Raw genomic sequence first — 14,325 nt, 5'->3', positions numbered from 1 at the left:
GGAGAGGAAGTGAGCGGAGAGTACGGGCTCATGGGAGGGGCTTGAGTTGACTCCCACTGCCTCCGCCACCTGCTGTCAAGTATCCCTGACTGCAGTGTGCAGTTCGGGGCGGGGCTCAATGTGGGGGCTCACGTTTGACCACGCCCACTGTTTTGGGGGGTTCATCTGAGGTTTGACAGTCACACACTGAATACAAACACACACGTTTGTGCAAGGCACATGTTGAATACAAACATATTTCATTTTTGAAGACCATAAGAGATATTATATAAAGTGGTACCAGCACATGTGTTTTTGCTTCATGTTATATTTGAGACAAGCAACTGATATTTGACCATCTGGGTCAGATGGTTTAGAACCCTTTCTTCTTTAAGGTTGCTGCCCCTATCGTCACCAAGCCTATCTCCAACCTTTTTAACCTGTCTCTGGGGAGGTTCCCATTGCTTGGAAGGCAGCCACAATTGATCCTTTATTTAAAGGGAGAGATCAAGCTGATCCTAACTGTTATAGGCCTATTTCTATTTTGCCCTGTTTATCAAAAGTGTTGGAAAAACTTGTCAATAATCAACTGACTGGCTTTCTTGATGTCTATAGTATTCTCTCGGGTTTGCAATCTGGTATCCGTTCAGGTTATGGATGTGTCACTGCAACCTTAAAGGTCCTCAATTATGTCACCATTGCCCTTGATTCTAAGCAATATTGTGCTGCTATTTTGATTGACTTGGCCAAAGCTTTTGATACGGTAGATCATTCCATTCTTGTGAGCCGGCTAAGGAGTATTGGTGTCTCTGAGGGGTCTTTGGCCTGGTTTGCTAACTACCTCTCTCAAAGAGTGCAGTGTATAAAGTCAGAAAATCTGCAGTCTCAACCACTGCCTGTCACCAGGAAAGTACCCTAAGGCTCAATCCTAGGCCCCACGCTCTTCTCGATTTACATCAACAACATAGCTCAGGCAGTAGGAAGCTCTCTCATCCATTTATATGTAGATGATACAGTCTTATACTCAGCTGGCCCCTCCACGGATTTTGTGCTAAATGCTCTACAACAAAGCTTTCTCAGTGTCCAACGAGCTTTCTCTACCCTTAACCTTGTTCTGAACACCTCCAAAACAAAGATCATGTGGTTTGGTAAGAAGAATGCCCCTCTTTCCACAGGTGTTATTACAACCTCTGATGGTTTAGAGCTTGAGGTAGTCACCTTATACCAGTACCTGGGAGTATGGCTAGACGGTGCACTGTCCTTCTCTCACATATCAAAGCTGCAGGCTTAAGTTAAATCTAAACTCCTCTTTCACCCCAGCTGCCAAACTAACCCTGATTCAGATGACCATCCTACCCATGCTAGATTACGGAGACATCATTTATAGATCGGCAGGTAAGGGTGCTCTCGAGCGTCTAGATGTTCATTACCATTCGGCCATCAGATTTGCCACCAATGCTCCTTATAGGACACATCACTGCACTCTATACTCCTCTGTAAACTGGCCATCTCTGTATACGCAAGACCCACTGGTTGATGCTTATTTATAAAACCCTCTTAGGCCTCACTCCTCCCTATCTGAGATATCTACTGCAGCCCTCATCCTCCACATACAACACCTGTTCTGCCAGTCACATTCTGTTAAAGGTCCCCAAAGCACACACATCCCTGGATCACTCCTCTTTTCAGTTTGCTGCAGCTAGCGACTGGAACGAGCTGCAACAAACACTCAAACTGGACAGTTTTATCTCAATCTCCTCATTCCAAGACTCAATCATGGACACTTACTGACAGTTGTGGCTGATTTGTGTGCTGTATTGTTGTCTCTACCTTCTTGACCTTTGTGCTGTTGACTGTGCCCAATAATGTTTGTACCATGTTTTGTGCTGTTACCATGTTGTATTGCTACCATAATGTGTTGTCATGTGTTGCTGCCTTGCTATGTTGTTGTCTTAGGTCTCTCTTTATGTAGTGTTGTCTCTCTTGTTGTGATGTGTGTTTTGTCCTATATTTATATTGAATTTATTTATTTATTTTAATCCCAGGCCCCCATCCCCATAGGAGGCCTTTTGGTGGGCTGTCATTGTAAATAAGAATGTTCTTAACTGACTTGCCTAGTTAAATAAAGGTTAAATAAAATAAATATTGTTGCAGTGAACAGACTTATGTATGTCATGTGCTGTTAAAATTGTGTTGATAAATGTTTGTAATTATATTATTTCATTGAGCATATACAGTGGGGCAAAAAAGTATTTAGCCAGCCACCAATTGTGCAAGTTCTCCCACTTAAAAAGATGAGAGAGGCCTGTAATTTTCATCATAGGTACACTTCAACTATGACAGACAAAATGAGAAAGAAAAATCCAGAAAATCACATTGTAGGATTTTTAATGCAAATTATTATTTGCATTATTATTATTGCAAATTATGGTGGAAAATAAGTATTTGGTCAATAACAAAAGTTTATTTTCAATACTTTGTTATATACACTTTGTTGGCAATGACAGAGGTCAAACGTTTTCTGTAAAGAAAGAAAGAAAACAGATTGTGGTCATTAAGTAATGTAAGGGAACCTCTTGGAATGTGTGTACAAGAATGCACGTTAATTTAGCTAATAGCCTTATTTCGTAGTACCTGATCCTGCAGAGCTGGATGCTGAGGTGACATGCTGTGACTTCTTCTACATCATCCTGAAATATATTGGAGAGGGCCGGGGTTGAAGTCTTTAAACATTGGTTTAAGACTATACCACTCATCATGACACCTCCTACCTGTAGAGCGTTTTGTTTTCGCTGTCGTTTTCGATCTTTCAACCTCTCTTCTTCAGACCTTAGTGAGTGAATGACATATATTACATACATTCAATGTGAAAATATAGTCAGGTCAGTCTGGCTGCAGTGAAAGAGATTTTAAGGATGCAAATGAAACGTTTTTATAATGTTCAAGACTTACGACTTACGACGTTCTGCAGGAGAACTAGGCACCCCCGTCGCCTAATTTGCTGCATGTTTTCCTTTGAAAAAGAAAATCACACAATCGAATGGTTATCCCAAAAAACATATCCACTAGTGATGAGAAATTCATCATTTATACATACCTCAGTGAAATCACACCTTGCTTCCATTGCAATGTACACAGCGTAGTGTAAGTTAAGAAAGAGTAGGTTGTTAAGTTTGATAGTCATGATAACAATAATGATGATAGTAAATAATAATACCCCACAGCATGTCACATCAGCATCCAGCTCTGTGTAACGGCATTCAGAGGTGGAAAAAGGATCGGACCAAAGCGCAGCGTGGTAAGTGTTCATGATGATTTATTCAAAACGACCTGAACACTGAAATACAAAACAATAAACCATGTGAACAAAACCAAAACCAAAACAGTACCGTGTGGCCCAAACACTCATACGGAAACAAACACCCACACCCCAAAAGTGAAACCCAGGCTACCTAAGTATGATTCTCAATCAGAGACAACTAACGACACCTGCCTCTGATTGAGAACCATACTAGGCCGAACACAAAAACCAACATAGAAAAACAAACAGACTGCCCACCCCAACTCACACCCTAACCATACTAAAACAAAGAATAAAATAACAGAACTATGGTCAGAATGCGACAGTACCCCTCCCAAAGGTGTGGACTCCGGCCGCAAAACCTGAACCTATAGGGGATGGTCTGGGTGGGCGTCTGTCCGCGGTGGCGGCTCTGGCGCGGGATGTGGACCCCACTTCACCACAGTTTGTCCGCCTCCTCAACCGCCCCCTTGCCCTCTTATGAGGGACGACCCTCACCACGGGTCCCGAATGGATGGGAGACTCCGGCAGCGCCGGAGTGAAGGACGGCTCCGGTGGCTCCTGGCTGGCTGGCGGACAGACGGGAGACTCCGGCGGCTCAGGACAGACGGGAGACTCCGGCGGCTCAGGACAGATGGGAGACTCCGGCGACTCAGGACAGACGGGAGACTCCGGCGGCTCAGGACAGACGGGAGACTCCGGCGGCTCAGGACAGACGGGAGACTCCGGCGGCTCAGGACAGACGGGAGACTCTGACAGCGCTGGGCAGGAGGAAGGCTCTGGCAGCGCTGGACAGGAGGGAGCACCTGTAGGGAGAAGACGGAGAGACAGCCTGGTGTTGCCACCGGAGGACTGGTGCGTGGAGGTGGCACCGGATAGACCGGTCCGTGCATGCGCACTGGAGCTCTTGAGCACCGAGCCTGCCCAACCTTACCTGGTTGAATGCTCCCCGTAGCCTGGCCAGTGCGGCGAGGTGGAATAGCCCGCACTGGGCTGTGCTGGCGAACCGGGGATAGCATGCGTAAGGCTGGTGCCATGTACGCCGGCCCGAGGAGACGCACTGGAGACCAGATGCGTAGAGCCGGCATCATGGCACCTGGCTCGATGCCCACTCTAGCCCGGCCGATACAGGAGCTGGAATGTACCGCACCGGGCTATGCACACGCACCGGGGACACCGTGTGCTCCACCGCATAACACGGTGCCTGCCCGGTCCCTCTCGCTCTCCGGTAAGCACGGGAAGTTGGCGCAGGTATCCTACCTGAACTCGCCACACTCCCCGTGTCCCCCCCCCCCCAAGAAATTTTTGGGGCTGCCTCTCGGGCTTCCAGCCGCGCTGCCGAGCTAGCTCCTCATAATACCGCCTCTCGGCTTTCGCTGTTTCCAGCTCTGCCTTGGGGCGGCGATATTCACCCGGCTGTGCCCAGGGTCCCTTGCCGTCTAATATCTCCTCCCAAGTCCATCTCTCCAGGTATCGCTGCCTCTCCTGCTGCTGCTGCTTGTTACCACGCTGCTTGGTCCTTTCTTGGTGGGTGTTTCTGTAACGGCATTCAGAGGTGAAAGAAGGATCGGACCAAAGCGCAGCGTGGTAAGTTTTTATGATGATTTATTCAAAACGACCTGAACACTGAAATACAAAACAATAAACCATGTGAACAAAATGAAAACCGACCAGCCCAAACACTCACACGGATACAAACACCCACACCCCAAAAGTGAAACCCAGGCTACCTAAGTATGATTCTCAATCCGAGACAACTAACGACACCTGCCTTTGATTGAGAACCATACTAGGCCGAACACAAAAACCAACATAGAAAAACAAACATAGACTGCCCACCCCAACTCACGTCCTGACCATACTAAAACATACTACTTACTACATACTAAAACAAATAATAAAATAACAGAACTATGGTCAGAACGTGACACTCTGCAGGAGTTTGATGTATGAATTGTGTATGTAGTGTAAAAACTGTAGGAAATAGGTCCCAAAAAGTGTCAGGAATAATAAACAAGAAAAAGTATGAGCAATAACAATAGTGTGCTTTGCTTGCTGAAAGCAAAGAAATATTACTAACTTTTCCTATGTTATAACAGAAAATAGGACTAATATAATATACCGAATAGCATCTTACCATCACAACAAACACCCCACAGTGGTTTGAGAAACCTAGCTTTGGTAGATCCTGTGGTGTGAACAAGGTACCATTTTCAATACAGGAATGACAATCAAATGGTACAGTTCAGTGGAATCATTTAAAGGAATATCTAACCTGAACATCATCCACACCAGAAGTCCTCCAGGGTCCAGGGGACAAGATCAGAGCAATGTTTCTGTCAACACAGTGTATGTGAAAGTAAAGAAAAAGTACAATTCAACAGCTTTGCATGCAAAACAGTTTTGAACACAGTTGGAACTGAATTAGCCTAGAGGCTCGAACACAACAAAAAAAAATTGGGGGGGTCACAATGGGTTCAAAGAGAACTGCCCCAACTGATAATGTTATCTATGGTTCTGTTTCCATCTGTTTAATGCACCGAATGGGAAATTATGATTCGTACATACATATTCTACATATTACATTTACTTTAAATAAAACAGAGCCATAGATTATAAAAAATAAAAAATAAATGGATAAGTGGTCTTAAACTGAACTACCACTATCCAGATGGGATGAAACAAGGTGCCCTAAAAACCTGAATGGTTGGGTGCGACTTTCATCTCTCCAGTCAGTGCCATGGAAAGATCGAGAAAGAAAATCTCCCTAGCTTGTGGCCTCAGTATCTGTTAAATGTGTTCAAATATGAACAGACACCTTTTGACATACAACTTTTAAACCTTGACTTTAAAGTTGTAGGATTTATACTAAAAGAGAGGCAGTGGTTAATGAAACAGTTATGACGTATTATAATTCTAGCAAAGAATAAGATCGGCAATGAGCAACTTCGTTTTACAATAAACAAACAAAGGCTAAACTAAATTGACTTACACATATTGTCCAATGTCCAGGTTCCCATACTGGAATAAGAATCCACTGCTGACCTGCTGCATTCTCCTAAGGAAAGGAAAACAATAGTTGAATATAAACGTGAGTACTTCGTTATTACAAAAATAATAGCCAACACAATAAGAAATGGATGAATCATTAAAGAAATGACTGGCAAGTGATCTATGGGGTTCAATGATGCTGGTGGAAACCAAGTAGCAGTGACATGGCTGTTTGCAGCAAACACAGTGTGTCGCATTTCTACAACTGAAGCCACTTTATGATTGTGAACTCTGAAAAATAGGAATAACAGTAAAGTAACAAGTTATACAATGAAACTAAATACACTGATGTAACTGAAAAAAATAGGGCAAATCAAAAAACCGTGAACGTCAAATGTATTTAATAAACAAAGAAATAAATAGTACCTCTGTGCCTCACTGAAGCATGACCTTTGATGTGGTTGTTGACCTTTGATGTGGAACCATATATTGTTCAGCCTTATGTGCAGAAGGGGCAGTGATGAAGATGACTGCTGCTGCATGTAGTTTATTTCCGCCCTACAATAACATGTCTCTCTATACATCAAAGAAAATAAGCAGACATAAATGACATGATAATTAGAAAGGCATAAAATAAGCTATTTAATTTCATGATTGTATATACTTTGTCTAGGCTGTGTAGACTCACTATGTGTAACTTAAGGAATGGCGGTCGGCATCAACGATACACATTTAGAGCCAGCCAAACACATGGCATATATTGAAGAAACACAAAAAAAATCAACGATCAAATCGATTACATAACTGTACATGTAAACCTAGGCTTACTCCTCAAGTAGGCACATTTGTCCAAATAAGATTCCCTCATTGTAAACAATTAGCTAGCTCACTTGCAAACGGGTTTGCAAATTAGCTAGCTCACTTGCAAATTAACGCTATGCTAACATCGGTTTGGTAGGATAAAAACATACCACTGCCCTGGTATAACATGAATATTACAAAGTACATTATGCATAATGACAGTCTCATTTACTTCCATGGTTTATATTTTTATCCATGTAGGTTAGGCTCGATTAAGATTCGCTTTCGTTGATGTTGATACTTTCAACGTTTACCTCAACGTTATCTTGGCCAGGTCGCAGTTGTAAATGAGAACTTGTTCTCAACTAGCCTACCTGGTTAAATAAAGGTGAAATAAAAACTTGGGTGACCTTTAAGGGTTCAGGGTTAAACGCGTTTGACTCCTCCTACATTTAGCCTGGTCCCGAAGTTTGACTCTACACACATTGAGCCCGGCACCGAACTGCACGCTGCAGTCGGGGGCTTCTCCCTGCTGTAGCGCGATTGGAGGACAGAGCACATGGCACAGGCACTTGGCCAGGGTGTCAGTGATAACTCATAAATAATTAACGGTAAATATTAAACGGTCTAGTGGAGGAATAGATCAATATATTAAACCCTATCCATAGCCTTATCAGTTCAACCCATAACTAAACATACACTAGCCCTGATTATCTCCAACCCCTAGGCTATCAGAACTCAAACCAAGGCCTAACTTTATTTCCAAATCTAATCCTAGGGCAGCCTCATTTCCAACCCTAATCCAAATGTGAAGACAGATTTGAGAATAACAACCTAGGCTAATGCAGTCTATTCATCTATCATCATATACTGTATGTATTCGAATTCGGGGGTAGCCCCTCGACCGGGATTCAAATTCAGGTCCGACTGTCAACACAATACCTTATCCATTATGCCAAGAGATCCAACCCCATTGACAAGGTTGCTAGGTGTTGCGTTAAGGTCACTACACGACCACCTTCCTTCAGGAGCTATCTTGTCCCTACACTTCTCTATACCAAGTCCCTCACATCAAGTATACATGCCTCTGCAATTGCCTCACGAGTGCCATCCCACTTCTAACACAAATTTAGTGAATTCAGGGGGTTGCCCTGACCAGGACTCAAACGCGGGTCCAGCAACTGTCAACCCAACACCTCATCAGCCTTTACGCCAAGAGAACTGAACCTCTTGACGAGGGCCTGATTTGTGCACCCAAAACAAGAAATGGGATGATGATATTTGGTAGCAGGCCTAAACACATCCAGGAAGGATAAGTTTGGCATTAACTTTGATGCAAGAGTACATTTTAGTCAATCACCAGACACTCTCATCCAGAGCAATTTACAGCAGTGAGTGCATACATTTTCATACAGGTCCACCATGGGAATCAAACCCACAACCCTGTCATTGCAAGCACCATGCTCTACCAACAGCACACAACTGACAGGAATGACTCCTGGGTAAATTTCCTGATATGAGGACCCAAAACAAGGAATAGGGTGTTCTGATGGTATTTTGTAGAGTGCTTGGAAAGGGATAGAAACGTTTTTAACACAAATAGTTGAGTTTTCTATTTACTGAAGTACAGTGGTGGAAAAAGTACCCAAGTTTCATACTTGAGTAAACGTAAAGATACCTTAATAGAAAAGGACTCAAGTAAAAGTGAAAGTCAACCAGTAAAATCCTACTCGAGTAAAAGTATTTTTCATTTACAAGTGAATACAGTATGTGCACATCAACACTAGAGGGTGCTGTAGTCTCTTATATTGACCCTTACGGCAACGCTTTACCTCAAGCCTGCAGATATAATGCTTTATCAATAGTTACAAGCATGTCTGAGCCTTCAATGTCTTATGGTGAGGCTTATGATACGTCTCTCTATGTATCAACATTTCAACTGACAAAAATTGACTGGTACTTAGTCAGGCCCATTATTAGAAATCATGATGTCTTCTAATGCATTACATCTGCAGCTATTGCAGATGTAACATGTTACCACACTTACTCTACAATAGGCTTTCATTGAGCGATCACAACCAGTGTCCCATGCACCAAGGAACAATCAAAAATCAAATCAGATTATATTTGTTTACGTTCTTCATAAACAACAGGTGTAGACCAACAGTGAAATGCTTACTTACGTGCCCTTCCTAACAATGCAGCGAAAATAGAAAAATAAAATAACAAATATAACACGTAATAATAAAAGTAATAATAAATACACAATGAGTAATGATAACTTAATACAAAAGGTACCAGTAATAAGTTGATGTGCAGGGGTACGAGGTAATTGAGGTAGATATGTACATGTAACTATGAATGAAGAGACAAGGCAATATGATAGATAATAAAAAGTAGTAGGCAGCAGTGTATGTGAAGAGTCAAAAATGTTAGTGCAAAAAGGGTCAATGCAGATAGTCTGGGTAGCTATTTGGTTAACTATTTAACTAACTAAGTAACTTAACTTCCGATCAGTCTTATAGCTTGGGGTTAGGAGCTGTTCAGGGTCCTGTTGGTCCCAGACTGCATCAGTACCGCTTGCTGTGCAGTAGCAGAGAGAACAATCTATGACATGGGTGGCCGGAGTGTTTTATCAGAGTCAGTGTGCCATGCACCATCAGCTATCCCAAACAATGTGCCATGCACCATCAGCTATCCCAAACAATGTGCCATGCACCATCAGCTATCCCAAACAATGTGCCATGCACCATCAGCTATCCCAAACAATGTGCCATGCACCACCAGCTATCCCAAACAATGTGCCATGCACCATCAGCTATCCCAATCAGTGTGCCATGCACCATCAGCTATCCCAGTCATTGTGCAATGTACCATCAGCTATCCCAATCAGTGTGCCATGCACCATCAGCTATCCCAATCAGTGTGCAATGCACCATCAGCTATCCCAATCAGTGTGCCATGCACCCTCAGCTATCCCAATCAGTGTGCCATGCACCATCAGCTATCCCAACCAGTGTGCCATGCACCATCAGCTATCCCAATCAGTGTGCCATGCACCATCAGCTATCCCAACCAGTGTGCCATGCACCATCAGCTATCCCAATCAGTGTGCCATGCACCATCACCTATCCCAACCAGTGTGCCATGCACCATCAGCTCAATCAGGCTAAGTTTTACGCCCCCCAGTGTTGACAACATAGAGCCGCACAGTGGTGTCATAATACCCATAAAACCTAGCGGTCAAACAGGGAAATGGTTCCAATAATTTTTACACCATTCATTTTTCCCATAGGGGATTATAGAAACACTTCAAATAAGGGCTGCGTTTCATGTAGGCTTACCCTGACGTAACATTTTGATAACCATGTAAATCTCTCTCAGACAAGGAGACGTTTATCAATATATTTGACTTTATTTCATCTCATATTCGAAAATGCTAATTAGCATCAAAATAAACATCACGCAAGACTACAAATCCCTGCAAGCTCCTGCTCGTCATCTCTAGCTGACACCTTTGCTAAAAGGTATTATGTCAATTTAAAACTTGCATAAGACTGTTCACAGAATTGTCAATTTTTCTGAAATGTAGCCAATTTATTAATGACTAAATTTAGCTAACATTAGATAGTTAATCCAGAGATTCTTACCTTTGCCTCGATTCGGCAGTCTCATTCAAATCATCATGTCATTTGCAGTACTTTATGATTGCCACATAAGCAGCTAATTAGATATACATAGTTATCAAAACGTCACGTCAAGGTAAGCCTACACCAAACACAGAACTTATTTAAAATGTTTCTAAAATGAATGTTGTTCTTAACTGACTTGCCTGGCTAAATAAAGGTAAAAAAAAAAAAAAAAAAAAAAAAAAAATGGTGTAAAAACAATTGGAACCATTTCCTTGTTTGACTGCTAGGTTTGATGGGTATTATGACTAATACTGTGGTACTCTATCCCTATGAGGTGTGGCACCCATCTTACAAAATCTCTACTTTACAATAGGCTTTCATTGAGCAATCACAATCAGTGTGGAATGCACTACCAGCTATCACAATCAATGAGCCATGCACTGTCTATCACAGTCAGTGTGCCATGCACCGGCTATCAAAGTCAGTGTGCCATGCACCGGCTATCACAGTCAGTGTGCCATGCACCGGCTATCAAAGTCAGTGTGCCATGCACCGGCTATCACAGTCAGTGTGCCATGCACCGGCTATCAAAGTCAGTGTGCCATGCACCGGCTATCACAGTCAGTGTGCCATGCACCGGCTATCAAAGTCAGTGTGCCATGCACCGGCTATCAAAGTCAGTGTGCCATGCACCGGCTATCACAGTCAGTGTGCCATGCACCGGCTATCAAAGTCAGTGTGCCATGCACCGGCTATCACAGTCAGTGTGCCATGCACCGGCTATCACAGTCAGTGTGCCATGCACCGGCTATCAAAGTCAGTGTGCCATGCACCAGCTATCAAAGTCAGTGTGCCATGCACCGGCTATCACAGTCAGTGTGCCATGCACCGGCTATCAAAGTCAGTGTGGCATGCACTACCAGCTATCACAATCAATGAGCCATGCACTGTCTATCACAGTCAGTGTGCCATGCACCGGCTATCAAAGTCAGTGTGCCATGCACCAGCTATCACAGTCAGTGTGCCATGCACTGTCTATCACAATCAATGAGCCATGCACTGTCTATCACAGTCAGTGTGCCATGCACCGGCTATCACAGTCAGTGTGCCATGCACCGGCTATCACAGTCAGTGTGCCATGCACCGGCTATCACAGTCAGTGTGCCATGCACCGGCTATCACAGTCAGTGTGCCATGCACTGTCTATCACAGTCAGTGTGCCATGCACCACCAGCTATCACAGTCAGTGTGCCATGCACTGTCTATCACAGTCAGTGTGCCATGCACCGGCTATCATAGTCAGTGTGCCATGCACCGGCTATCACAGTCAGTGTGCCATGCACCACCAGCTATCACAGTCAGTGTGCCATGCACCACCAGCTATCACAATCAGTGTGCCATGCACCGGCTATCACAGTCAGTGTGCCATGCACCACCAGCTATCACAATCAGTGTGCCATGCACCGGCCATCACAATCAGTGTGCCATGCACCGACTATCACAGTCAGTGTGCCATGCACCGACTATCACAGTCAGTAAGCCATGCACCACCAGCTGTCACAATCAGCTCAAGAAGTGATTTAAGCATTATTACACAATGGTGCACATCATCTTGTGAGTCTGTCTAGTCTTGATGACTACAGACCAGTCACCTTGACCTCCTTGGTAATGAAGTCCTTCGAGAAACTGATTAAGAAGGCTTTTGGACAAGACACAGCACCATCTTTATCCGTTTTAGTTTGTATATAGGGCTAAGCTGGGTGTACAGGATGCTACTTGATACCCTACTTGATCTTCTATGCAAACATCTAGAGCACCAAAACTGATGCCAAGCTGTTATTTGTTGATTTCTCATCTGCTTTTAATACCATTCAGCCCCATCTGTTAGTGAACAAACTCACTAATCATTTTGGTGTAGACTCATATAGTGGGCTGGATCCTTGACTTTCTAACCAACAGAAGAACCCAGAGGGTGAAGGACGGTGAATGGGTGCTTGTCAGGGGAGCTATCATCGTAAATAGGCTCACCCCAGGGGTGTGTCCTCTCGCCATTCCTCTACAATATATCCTGTACACTGATGATTGTCGTAGCCAGAACGAGAACAGATACATCCTGAAGACCACTCTGTAATAGTCAGTCTCCTTCATGATAAGGAAACTGCACATGGCCCTGTTGTTAATGATTTTGTACATTGGTGTGACAGTGTATTCTTACAACTGAATATGACAAAAAACAAATATATGTGTATTGATTTCAGGTGTCAACCCCCTACCCCTCAGAACACTATCATCAAGGGCCAGAAGGTAAACACTGTAGACAACTACAAGTACAGTGCCTTGCGAAAGTATTCGGCCCCCTTGAACTTTGTGACCTTTTGCCACATTTCAGGCTTCAAACATAAAGATATAAAACTGTATTTTTTTGTGAAGAATCAACAACAAGTGGGACACAATCATGAAGTGGAACGACATTTATTGGATATTTCAAACTTTTTTAACAAATAAAAAACTGAAAAATTGGGCGTGCAAAATTATTCAGCCCCCTTAAGTTAATACTTTGTAGCGCCACCTTTTGCTGCGATTACAGCTGTAAGTCGCTTGGGGTATGTCTCTATCAGTTTTGCACATCGAGAGACTGAATTTTTTTCCCAGTCCTCCTTGCAAAACAGCTCGAGCTCAGTGAGGTTGGATGGAGAGCATTTGTGAACAGCAGTTTTCAGTTCTTTCCACAGATTCTCGATTGGATTCAGGTCTGGACTTTGACTTGGCCATTCTAACACCTGGATATGTTTATTTTTGAACCATTCCATTGTAGATTTTGCTTTATGTTTTGGATCATTGTCTTGTTGGAAGACAAATCTCCGTCCCAGTCTCAGGTCTTTTGCAGACTCCATCAGGTTTTCTTCCAGAATGGTCCTGTATTTGGCTCCATCCATCTTCCCATCAATTTTAACCATCTTCCCTGTCCCTGCTGAAGAAAAGCAGGCCCAAACCATGATGCTGCCACCACCATGTTTGACAGTGGGGATGGTGTGTTCAGCTGTGTTGCTTTTACACCAAACATAACGTTTTGCATTGTTGCCAAAAAGTTCAATTTTGGTTTCATCTGACCAGAGCACCTTCTTCCACATGTTTGGTGTGTCTCCCAGGTGGCTTGTGGCAAACTTTAAACGACACTTTTTATGGATATCTTTAAGAAATGGCTTTCTTCTTGCCACTCTTCCATAAAGGCCAGATTTGTGCAATATACGACTGATTGTTGTCCTATGGACAGAGTCTCCCACCTCAGCTGTAGATCTCTGCAGTTCATCCAGAGTGATCATGGGCCTCTTGGCTGCATCTCTGATCAGTCTTCTCCTTGTATGAGCTGAAAGTTTAGAGGGACGGCCAGGTCTTGGTAGATTTGCAGTGGTCTGATACTCCTTCCATTTCAATATTATCGCTTGCACAGTGCTCCTTGGGATGTTTAAAGCTTGGGAAATCTTTTTGTATCCAAATCCAGCTTTAAACTTCTTCACAACAGTATCTCGGACCTGCCTGGTGTGTTCCTTGTTCTTCATGATGCTCTCTGCGCTTTTAACGGACCTCTGAGACTATCACAGTGCAGGTGCATTTATACGG

Source organism: Oncorhynchus clarkii, chromosome 6, assembly GCF_045791955.1.
Source record: "Oncorhynchus clarkii lewisi isolate Uvic-CL-2024 chromosome 6, UVic_Ocla_1.0, whole genome shotgun sequence".
NCBI classification, from domain to species: domain Eukaryota; kingdom Metazoa; phylum Chordata; class Actinopteri; order Salmoniformes; family Salmonidae; genus Oncorhynchus; species Oncorhynchus clarkii.
This window is presented reverse-complemented; position numbering follows the sequence as displayed.